General features: G+C 47.1%; 1 long non-coding RNA gene across 1 annotated transcript in view; it reads right to left on the reverse strand.

Annotated features, from left to right (window-relative positions):
- The window catches only part of LOC106725915, a 78,654-nt gene that overhangs the window by 33,264 nt on the left and 33,174 nt on the right, over positions 1–12,216 (reverse strand). The gene's annotated exons all lie outside the window — the stretch shown is intronic.

Consider the following 12,216-nt stretch of genomic DNA (forward strand, 5'->3'; position numbering starts at 1 on the left):
AGGGCTGATCACACAGGCCGGAGCGTCAGAGAAAAGGGGGGACGCGTTTGTGAGACTGTTCCGTGTGGTTTTGTTTCTTCTTCCTCAGTTCTATGTGAACAGCGCTGATGAATAGTGAGCTTTTTATTTTTTTTAAAAAGACACAGATTAAGAGTTAGTCTGAGGCAAGAAAGGTATCCTGGTGGCTGAAAAACAGAGCGACTTCTTTCTTTCTTTGCCCCAGTGGGCAGCTCCTCCCTCCTGGGTTCAGGCTGGGTTTCACGTCCCTGCACTCAGCCTTGTGGGATCTTCCCATTTCCAGCATCTCATGCGAAGGAGCATTCAAGAGGTGACAACAAGGCTTTCATTCAACTTGATCATCTCCTCAAAATTAAAAAAGAAAAAAGAAAAAGGATGAAGAAGAATAAAAGTTGGGAGAGGCCAGACTAAATGGGTATGATCTGAATGCATATTTGCGTTACAACTAATACAACCAGCATCAGAGAGGGACCAAGATCAAATAAATGGTGCAACCTGACAAAGAGAAGAATAGACGGTACGAGGAGCCATCTGTTTTGGAGGACACCCAAATCTGTCTGAATCTGTGAGGCCAAACTACCAGCTATTCTAAGACGCCCCATTCCAAGAGTGGCCTAATGCGTAGCCACACAATCACTTTCTCTCACCATCACTTTGGCTGCAACTTTTTTGTGCAATTAAGTAATTTATTCCTTTCTTCAGCCTCCTGATTCTAATGAATCCGAGCCACAAACAAGCCTCAGTTGCTCCTATTCAAGGAGTCTGATTGCATCTGGCAGTGATTGCTGAGAATCCTGAAGAGGAAACAGGGAAGGGAAGCGTATTGTTCGGGGGGGTAATAGGTGAAGACCTGCCTCTCTTGACCTATAATACATTAGTGTCAGTGAACATTTGGCAGCCTTCAGATGATTAGCAATGAAGATGAATCAAGCAAAAAAGAGGTAGAAATCTGCCTCATCTGAATCACCACAACTGCATACATTTGCATGCTGATTAGCTGTTCTTTTGTCTGTGTTCCTAATTATTATGACACATTATGTCTTCATCATGCAAGATTCTGATCTGTCTTGTTCAAAATGCATGTAGAAAAAAGTGCTGTTTATTGATTCAACATGCAACTTTTATTTTTATGTTTGCTTTAATTAAATACATATTTGATTGCCTTTGACTGCTGTCCCCCTTTTTTTTTTCTTCTCTTATTTATTTCGTCTTGTTGACAAACACACAGGTAACCTTCCTTTATGGTTCTCGGATCGTTTGGTGCTCGCAGCCTCTTCCCCCCTCTCTGCCTCCCTCTCTCTCTCTCTTTCTCAGGTGCTTACTTTCATTTTCTTGAAGAGGCGAAAGGAAAGAGGAAAACAAAACAAAACAAAACAGCATGCCCGCAACCCAGCAGAGGGGAGGGGGAGCACAGGCGATGCCCAGAGGAGGGAGGAGGAATGGCATCAACCTTAACAAGAGCAAACAAATGTTTGTGACCCTGGGCAAGGGCTTTCCAGAGGACGGTGGGCAGCAGAGGGGCTCCCCACGAATGTGATCCTGCCAGAGAGAGACCCTCAGTTCTCCCCACGTTTTCTTCCCAGGATTATGAGGATTTGTGACCGGGATGTGAAAATGCCTGCTCCCAGGTCAGCTTCCTTTTCCCTCATGGCCCAGTGACTCCATGGCATGTCCTGGACGGGTGGCGGGGAGAGCACTTTCCCAATGGGCTCTCCTTAGACCCACCTCTCCCCTTTCTCAGCAGTGGATGCGGTAAGGGAAACTCAGTTTCTATCAGTGTCAGACCCCACAGACCCCCCAACCCCCGCAAAGCAGGCAATAAACCAACACGGTCACTGGGCACAGAACCCTGGAATGAAGAGCCTCCAGCCTCCTCTACGAAGATGCGAAGTATATGAGCATGAACCCACTGTCTGCTGGGGCTGCTCCCTCCAAACTGGGGGTTCTTTCAGTGGGGGGTGGGGAGATGGTGGGAGGAGGGATGGGCAGAAAGGGAACAGTATTTGTTTCCTGCTGGTACCGCCACCCCAAGCCCTGATGGCCTTCTCACCCGCCACCCAGGGCTATGCTGAACAGCTGTAGTTAGCACCAAGCTATTTGGCGGATCCAATCAAGAGACTTAGAAAGCGAGCGAGCATCTCAGAGGAAGAGCTGGATACAGGAGTAATTGAGTGCACTGAGGGTCCAGAGATGCTCAGAAAGAAAGCCAGGCCCAACCAAATGCAAATGGCTCCTCACTGAAGAGGCATAATGCCCACCGCTCTTCCCTGCTAATGGGCAGTGATTGGCTGGAAATGTACTCGACAGCTCTGCCCCCAACATCTACAGGGAGGGATGATGGAAATCCATATTCATGAGGAAGCAAACAGCAATGTTTACTGGGTGCAGAGATGGGGCAGGGCTGGCCTGGCTGAGACTGAGGTCCCTGGAGAGCCATAATGAGGCTGGGAGCAGGGAAACCGGTGCTGTCAGCCCCCCCAGCCTAGCCCTCCCCTCACGTACCCGCACCCTTCCCCCATTGGGTACATATGTCAGCTGAACCTGGGACTAAAGAGAACCCCCAATGTGGCAAATCCATAGTTTACCTAGGCAGGATTTCCCCCCCAAGTGGCCTCCATTTGTCTATCTGGGTGCCACCATCTCACAGCGTCTCGTGTAAAAGTGCTCACTCACTTCCTTGCTCCAAACCCACCCTCCAAGTACAGCATGCCTATTCCATATGTGAGAATCGATGCAAATGGCAACCAAAGGGACGGGTGTAACACAGACATCTGGAAATCCATTTTGGAATCCTTCCATTACACACTGGGTTGTCTAAGCTAAAAAATAAAGGCTACTGGGCGTTGTACTGGGTTGAATAGTGTCTGGATTAGTCTGCTCAGACTGCTATAACAAAATACCACAGTCTGGGTCGTCTAAATCAGTGGCCGCCAACCTTTCGAACCTCACGGACCACCGGTTGGCGACCACTGGTCTAAATGACACTAATCTATTTTCTCACAATCTGGATGCTAGAAGTCCTAGATCAAGGTGATCAGTTGAGGTATCTCTACTTGGCTTGCAGATGGCTGCCTTCTTTTTTTAAAAATATATTTTTATTGATTTCAGAGAGGAAGGGAGAGGGAGAGAGATGGAAACATCAATGATGAGAGAGAATCATTGATCGGCAGCCTCCTGCACACCCCCCATTGGGGATCTAGCCTGCAACCCAGGCATATGCCCCTGACCAGGAATAGAACTGTGACCTCCTGGTCACGCTCATAGGTCGACGCTCAACCACTGAGCAATACCAGCCAGGTAGATGCTGCCTTCTTGCTGCATCCTCACAGTTCTTTCCCCTGTGCCTACGTATCCCTGGTGTCTCTATGTGTCCTGATCTCCCCTTCGCATAAGGACACCAGTCAGACTGAATTGGGGCCTGCCAAATGGCTTCATTTTAACCTAAATACTTCTTTAAAGGCCCTATCTCCAAAAACAGCCATATTCTGAACATGAATTTTCAGGGAACATAATTCAGCCCAAAACAGGGTTCCCCCCCAAATTCACGTTCAACAGAACCTCAGAATGTGACCTCACTTGGAAATACAGCCTTTGCAGATGTAATTAGTAAAGATAAATTTAAGCGGGCCCTAAATCAATGATTGGTGTTCTTCTAAAAGAGGAGACAAACAAACTCAGACACACGGGGAACACACCATGTGGTGACAGAGGCAGAGGTTGGCGTGATGCCGTTACAAGCCCAGGAGGAGCTCCAAGGGGTAAGGAAGTCTTCCCTTGAGCCTTCCGAGGAAGAATGGCCCTGTTGACACCTTGATTCCAGACTTCAGCCTCCAGAACCGTGAGACAGTAAGTTTCTGTTGTTATCAGCCACCTACTTTGTGGTCATTTGTGATAGCAGCCACAGGAAACTAACACAAGCACAATGACTGAAACCCACAGAAAATCCCAAAATCTCCACGTGGAATTAGATTATCACTCGAGCCAACCACTGGCTCACCACAGGATGCCCACAGATGCCGAAACACTAGCTGGTCTGCATTTCTCTTCCCCTCTCAGCCTGCAAACTGCCCTCTAGTGAAGGAGCCAATGAGCAGTGACAGATTTGAGAGTATCTACAAGTAAGACACCAGATTCGTAGTCCTCTGGTCACCAGCTTTCTGATGTCGGAGCCCAAAGAAATGTATGTTCAACAAAGTCAGAATCCCAACCTATGAACAACCCAAACAGCCTTTTGTCTCTAGGCTGAGGTGTGGAGACCTGTGCCAATACACAACGGAGTTTTAATGACCGTCGTCGGTGAAATGAGAACAATAAAGCCAGAGCATTGAGTTTTTATAAAGCTAAATATGTTTAATTCAAAGAACTCCCCTTTATTCTCAGACCATGTCATTTGTATATCTCGGATGCTTAAATGTTCTACCTATTATGAAATGATGGTAATAAGAGATGGTAAGCACGTTCCTAATGTCTACTCTTAGCAAAATTAAAAGCTGGCAATTCTCTGACTGGCCCTCAATTAAGAAACAAAAATCCATGACCTGATGCTTCTTCTAAGAAGCCTCTTCATTTTCCTCACTTCCTTGGTACTGATGCTTACATCTTGCATTTCATTTTCCACTCACTTATAGTTAGTTCTCTAATTGTTCTTTGATTCTTTCTAAAGAAATTGCAAATAGATCCTTAACTCCCAAGGATAAGAATGGTGATTCTTACATCTTCTGTTTCTACTTGTACATAGCACAGAGCAGTACACTTAACAGATGCCCAGGGAATGCTGAATGAATGGACAAAAGAATAAACAGATAAAGTTGGTGAAAGGTACACTTAACAGATGCCCAGGGAATGCTGAATGGACAAAAGAATAAACAGATAAAGTTGGTGAAACCAACCCAAGATGTTTTCAATGGGCCCACGTCAAAGCAGGAATTTACAAATTGATAATGGGGACCTGAGAGCTTCCAAAATCCCTTGCCGCTACAACTGTCGACGGTTTCTTAGTTTGTGGGCAAAACTATTAGGTTAAGAAGTGGACCTCAAGTCAGTTGAAATGACAATGATGCCCAGCCAGCGTGGCTCAGTGGTTGAGCACTGACCTATGAACCAGGAGTTCACAGTTCCATCCCCAGCCAGGGCACATGCCCAGGTTGCACCCTTGATCCCCAGTGTGGGGCATGCAGAAAGCAGCTAATCAATAATTGTCTCTCATCATTGATGTGTCTATCTCTCTCTCCCTCTCCTTTCCTCTCCAAAATCAATAAAAATATTTTTTAAAATAAAATTTTTAAAATGTTAAAAAAAAATGACAATGAAAAAGGGGATGCCCATTCCACAGGCCAGAGGTTTCCATACTGAAATTGGCCCAAAATATGAGGCAGCATGATACATCACCCGGGTCGAACTGCTTCTCACCCCCTTGCCCAAGCCACCTTCACCCTTCACCCACATTGATGCATTACCCTCTATGGTGGCCAGATTAATGGCCTTCCGAAGATGAACACATCCTAATCCCTACAATTTGGGAATGTGTCATCTTACATGGCAAAAGGGACTTGGCATGCAGACGTGACTAAAGGCTCTTGAGATGGGGAGATGATCCCGGATTATGCAAATGGGCCCAATATAAGGGTCCTTATACAGAAAGAGGAGGGTCAGAGTTGGAGATGGACAGGCGACAATGGGAGAGATGGGAGGGTAAGAGTGAGATGGGAAGATGCCACACTGCTGGCTGTGAAGATGGAGGGAGAAGCAGGCAGGCATCTTTTAGAAGCTGGGCAAGTCAAAGAAAGGGATTTTCCTCTTGAGCCCCCCAGAAGGGGGGCAGCCCTGCTGACACCTTGATTTTAGGACTCTGACTTCCATCATTGTAAAATAATAAATATGTGTTGTCTTATACCACTAAATTTGTGGTAATTTGTTACAGTAGCCATAAGAAATGAATGCACCCTGCACCCCCTGCTTCTGCCCTGGTTGTAAGAACAGCCTATTTCTAAACACAAAGGCCAGAGCAACCTTTTTTAAAACCTAAGTCAGACCATGTCCCTCCTTGCACCCCCTGCTTCTGCCCTGGTTGTGAGAACAGCCTATTTCTAAACACAAAGGCCAGAGCGACCTTTTTTAAAACCTAAGTCAGACCATGTCCCTCCTCCTCTCACCATCTTCCTGTCTCAGAGTAAACAGAAAGTTCTTAAAATCTCTACAAGGTCCTGCCTGCCCTTGCCATTATCACCAGGTGGTCCTGCCTGGCCTCGCCATCATAATTTCTGAGGCCACACTGGTCTCCTTGGGGCTCTGGGCTTTCTCCTATCTCAGAGCCCTGCCATTTGCTCCACCCTCTGTCTAGACGGCTCCTTCCCCCAGACGTGGAAGGGCAGGTTCCAGCCCCTTTCTTTGCTCAAATGGCATCCTCTCACTCTAGCTGCTTTTCTCAGTGGTTAGTTGGCTCTCAGACTAAAGGGTCGAAGGTTTGATTCTAGTCAAGGGCATATACCTCAGTTGCAGATTCAATCCTCAGCCCTGGTCAGGGCACTTGCAGGAGGCAACCAATCGATGTGTCTCTCTCACATTGATGTTTCTCTCTCTGTCTCTCTTCCCCTCCCTTCCATTCTCTCTTTAAAAAAAAAATGGAAGAAATATCCTCAGGGTGAAGATTAACACCCCCCCCCTCAAAAAAAATAATGGCACCCTCTCAGCGAGGCCTTCCTTGAGGGCCTATTTAAAACTGAAAGCCCCCTCCACTCCCAGCCTATCCACCTACCCGAGGCTTCTCTGGGGTGCTCAAACTCTCTGACATACCATATGTTTTACTTACGTGCTTATTTCCTGTCTCCAATAAAATATATACTTCATAAGGACCAGGATTTGGATCTGCTTTATCTGCAGCATCAAAACAATGCCTGACACATAGTAGGTGCTCAATACATATCTCCTAAATGTATAACTCTCAGCCAGCTTTTCCCTTCAGGAGCCCCTGAGAATTGCAATACAACTAGTGCTGAAAACAGGAAGCACACTAATCATAGCCAAGTTCCTGGGTACTTACTAGGTGCCAGGAATTGTAGTAAATGCTTTACATGTAGCCACTCGGTCAGTCAGACCACAGTGGCTGGTCACACAGGGTCTTCAAGGGAACTCAAGGAGCAACCGCATTCCATATGTAGGGTGGGAATTGCTGAGTCTTGATTAAGGTCCCAGCTGGCTCAGGGCAAAAAGAGAAAACTGTTTACTGGGCAAAGCTGATATCATCACAAGAGTGTTGGTAACATGGAGTCGGAGCCGATAACCCTCCATCCAGCTCTGGAAAGCACCTGACCTGTAGTAGGCATGTGGTCAGAATCTGCTAATTGGGTTTTCTTACCAAAAAAAAAAAAAAAAAAAAAAAAAATCTAAGTCACCTCCTAATACAGAGAAAGATGGCAAGCTCACAGAAATAAGGAACTTTCTGCTCACCTTGTCCAAAGCTGCCAAATCCTCCCGCCTTCTCATGCTAGAGGCCCCCAGGCAGAGGTAGGTAGCTAGGAGTCCAGATGCGATGGGGAGCAAGGGCAGGAGGCAGGATGAGATGGGTCTGTAAGATCTCCGCTCCCCAAAGTTCAGGCTGGGGAAGCATGGCCAGGGCTGTGTCCATGGTCAGATGGGGGAGGCGCTCCAGAAGGCCCCCCTTTCTGACTCTCACGTGGGGCGACGGGAGACGCTTTGGGAAGCACAGAAACTCGCCTGTGACAACTCCACTCACAGGCCTGACCCAGCCTGAGGGGGGAGGAAAAGGAATCCCCCTTTGAGCCACAGTAGGAGTAGGCTTTCCTTTGTTTGCAATTGTAATCTCAGTAGTCACTCTAGTCAATAAACAAACAAGTGAAAAGATGCAGCGAGGTGTAAAAATAGATTTGCACAGGGCAGACAACTGCGCATTCCATTTATTACCTCTTCTAACAAACCGATACCTGGGGTGACATTTATTAATAAATGGCATTACCAGGTGCCTGCTACGTGGCTCACAGAAATTAATTACCCAGCCCATGGTAAAACCATAACAAGCCTGCAGCGCAGTAACATTTGTGCTAATTGAAAATGAGATAAGTGCTGTGGGTGCAATTTGCATTCAATGCCGTGTATTAATTATCTTCAGTCCTCCTCATGATAAATACACCTGACTGAATCGCTCTGCTCATTTACCGGGTAATAGAGTTGTAAGTGGATTCCCTTAGGTAGCCCAGGGAAGGCGTGGAGTTGTGGGCAAGATGGAGGCCTCCCGCCTTTCCTGTTCTTCCACGAGGTTAGCTCAGTACTAGCATTTGCCCAGAATCCCTCCTGGGAGTACAGTGATGTCACTGTTGCGCTCACCCAAACTCCCGATCCTTCCCTCCTCTTCCACCACATAGGCCGACTATCGTGAGATCAAAGAGTGCTCAAAAACACAAAGTTAGAGGGGATGTATTTCAATCCATTTAGCGACACCCCACCCACTGAATATTATCTCCGCAAGGAGGGCCTTTTGCTATTCACTGCCCTTGAATTAATTCAGGATTTCATTTCATTCTGTTCTAAATGGGCACGAATTGAAACTTGCACCACCATAACTATCAGGCACAAATTCAGGACTTAACTTACTTGCGTTATCTACATTAAATGCTCAAGCCTTCCCTGCTTACTAGGCAAATGCAGCAGACAAATGGTTGGGGATGATGGTTCGGAGAGAGGGCTCACAGGACAAGCCCAAGATGAGAAGTACAGCAAAGCTGCTGGGTACCACCCAGCCGGAAGGCCTGCCTTCCGACATGGAAGAGGGAAGGAGACGTTCAGTGATGAACTGGAGTTCCCCTCCCATCCAGAGCCGGCACAACCGCAAAGGCTTCACCTTTTCTTCAAACTTGGCAATGTATTCCTCCTGCCTTCACACATGAGCAGTATATGAGGAGCGAGGGGGGACGGTTAACAATAATAACAGCAGCAGTTATCATGGATTGAGAGGTCACCGTGTGCCAGGCACAAGTTCAGGACTACACTTACTTGCATTATCTACATTAATGCTCAAGCCTTCCCCGATTACTCCTCCTAAGAACCCTCCTTCCCCTGCCCCCGTACACTGCTCTCCATGAGCAACCGCCTTGCTTGCTTCCTGGTGGGACTGTTCCTGCTGGAATCATCTTGCTCCCTAATGAGCATACAAGTTCCTGAGTGCAGAGCTCTAGCCTGTCTTCTTCAGCCCTACTACGAGACCAGCACAGAGTAGGATACTTAACAAATATTTATGGAATGAATGTAAACTTATAATAATCGCCTAAAGTAAGCAGACCAGACTCAGTGTAGGATGCAGTCTACCCAGTGCATGAAACATGTTCTCAAATTACTAAATTTACAAGGCATCCCACCCGACCCATAGCACTCAGTGAGGCCAGGAGTCCCATGTAAAGACCAGCGACACCAGAGTGCCTACCATGAAATCCCATCTCCTTGCTAGAGGGGAGGCTCCATCCTGATTCTAAGCTTTCTTGGGGGCCAAGGGAAGAGGAAAGCACAGTGGTAAGCCCCCATAAGATAAAACTAACCACAGCCCCAGGAAAGAGCAACGCTCTCTGACATTCACACTAGAGAGACATTACTTCTGAGGACAGATTAGACATTGTTCAATGCACAATCCCACCTGCACAGTAAGGAGCCTGCAGCCGGCCCACAGGTGCTTCTGTGTGACCAAGAAAGGGGTGCCCTTCTCCAGGCCAACCCGGCCCGTGAGGCCACAGGGCTCAGTGAGAGGAGCCCAGCTGGATTTCGGCCCTCCCAGGCCCCCTCAGTGGGATCCTGCACAGAGCATGGCCTGCGCAATCTCAGGGACGGCCCTGCTGAAGAGACGCAGGTGATTGTCTCTTCCTCGAGCTTCTCAAGTTCAAGTGAAATCTAATCAGGTCATCCCCTCGGAGGCTGCTGGGATGCAGCCCTGGTTCCCAGCTCTCAATCCCCTGGCGGGTGTTACCATAACTGGGGCAACTTCGAGAGGTGATGCCTCAGTAATGACAAATGACGGTGACGGCGGGTTTCTCCTAAGAGAGGGGTGACAGATTTTATTCCAGTTAAATTACTCTCCATCCTGGTAAACAGAACTAAACTCTTAAATGCTTTCTCCTGTATGGACAGAATGTTTGTGTCCCCCCAAAATTCATATTTTGAAGCCCCAACCTCCACTGTGGTTGTATTTAGAGATAAAGCCGTCTTACAGGCAGGGAAGGTAAAATGAGGCCATAAGGGTGGGGCCCTGACCTGATAGAATTAGTGTCCTGATAGGAAGAGACTGTGACTATCTCCCTCCCCACCATGTGAAGGTACAGCCAGAAGGAGGCTGTCCTCAAGCCACACAGGGGTCAGGTGAGCAGATTGAGCATGGAGGCGACTCTTAGACATTCTGCCCAACTATTGGCTGGATTCGAGTGTCACTCAGCATTGAGTCTTTACAATTGCTCCTCTTCCTCAGTGCCCATTTCATGCCATACAGAAAAAAAACCACTCCACTGAATTATTATTATTCTGGTGATGTCATTAGGGACAATTCATATGGCAGAAAAAATAGTCAATAGGTGTATATTCCCCCAAATTACATTCTATTGCTATTAATGGAGACAACTTGGAGGGAAAAAAGCCTCTGTGGTAAAAAAAAAAGTTAGTGAAAATAAGTTTGATTTAAGCAACTGTCTTTATAGCAAGATTTCTCAATGCCTTAATATGCTAATAGGCTTCTCAGGTCTCTGGATCAGGGACACAGGCCGTGTTTCTCTAATGTGTGTGACAATTCTTTTTAACAGGAACGTAAGGATTCCTGTTCCATAGGCAAGGTTTTAGGAAACATTCTTTAAGGGGCTACACCAAACACTCCAGGCTTTAAGAAAGTTGCAACTTATTTGAAGAATAGCATGAGCTAACTTGTATGAGTCCCCTATGTTGAAGTCTTAACCTTTGTTATCTGTGAATATGACCTTATTTGGAAATAGGGTCTTCACAGAGGTAATCAAGTCAAGATGCAGTCATTAGGGTGGGCCCCTAATCCAATAAGACTAGTGTCCTGGCCCTGGCCGGTTTGGCTCAGTGGATAGAGCGTCGGCCCATGGACTAAAGGGTCCCAAGTTATATTCTGGTCAAGGGCACATACCTTGGTTGTAGGCTCATTCCCCGGCGCTGGTTGTGGCGCGTGCAGGAGGCAACCAATCAATGTGTCTCTCTCATATCGATGTTTCTCTCTCTGTCTCTCCCCCTCCCTCTTCCACTGTCTCTAAAAAAATCAATGGAAAAATATCTTCAGGTGAGAATTAACAAAAAATATCAATAAAAAGACTTGTGTACTGATAAAAAGAATTCTATGTGAAGAGACAGAGACGCAAAAGGAGAAGACACGTGAAGACAGAGACGGAGGTTGGAGTTACGTTGCTATAAACCAAGGAAGCCTGGGACCACCGGAAGCCGGGAGAGGCAAGGACAGAGCATCCCTAGAGGCTTCAGAGGGAGCGTGGCCCTGCCGACACCTTGATTGCAGACTGCTAGCCTCCAGAATAATTGTCTGTTGTTTTAAGCCACTTTGTGATGGCGGCCCTAGGATACTAATACAGGATGGTGAGATACGCGAATGACTGGCTAGAAAATCCAGACTGAATAACAACACAATAAGAGCTGAGGATGGAAGGAAGCCGTGTATAAAAGTATCCAAAAGGGAGTGGAAAACAAAGACGCAGGGCCTGAGAGGGAAGAGCTGTCAGCAATGGCTTCCAGAGGGGGTGGGGGAGTGGGGAGGAGTAACACAGATCTTCTGAATTATTGGGGGAGTTAAACACACATGCACATGCACACACACACACACACACACACACACACACACACAATTTGATGGAGTCACTAGAATAGACTGACACCTCCCCACTGAGGGATTTCTCCCTGGGCAGCTCAGTGGTCACCCATTGAGCATCCCTAGAGGCTTCAGAGGGAGCGTGGCCCTGCCGACACCTTGATTGCAGACTGCTAGCCTCCAGAATAAATGTCTGTTGTTTTAAGCCACTTTGTGATGGTGGCCCTAGGACACTAATACAGGATGGTGAGATATGCAAATGACTGGCTAGAAAATGCAGACTGAATAACAACACAACAAGAGCTGAGGATGGAAGGAAGCCGTGTAGAAAAGTATCCAAAAGGGAGTGGAAAACAAAGATGCAGGGCCTGAGAAGG

This window comes from Myotis brandtii, unplaced genomic scaffold (genome assembly GCF_000412655.1).
Source record: "Myotis brandtii unplaced genomic scaffold, ASM41265v1 scaffold197, whole genome shotgun sequence".
Taxonomy (NCBI): Eukaryota; Metazoa; Chordata; class Mammalia; order Chiroptera; family Vespertilionidae; genus Myotis; species Myotis brandtii.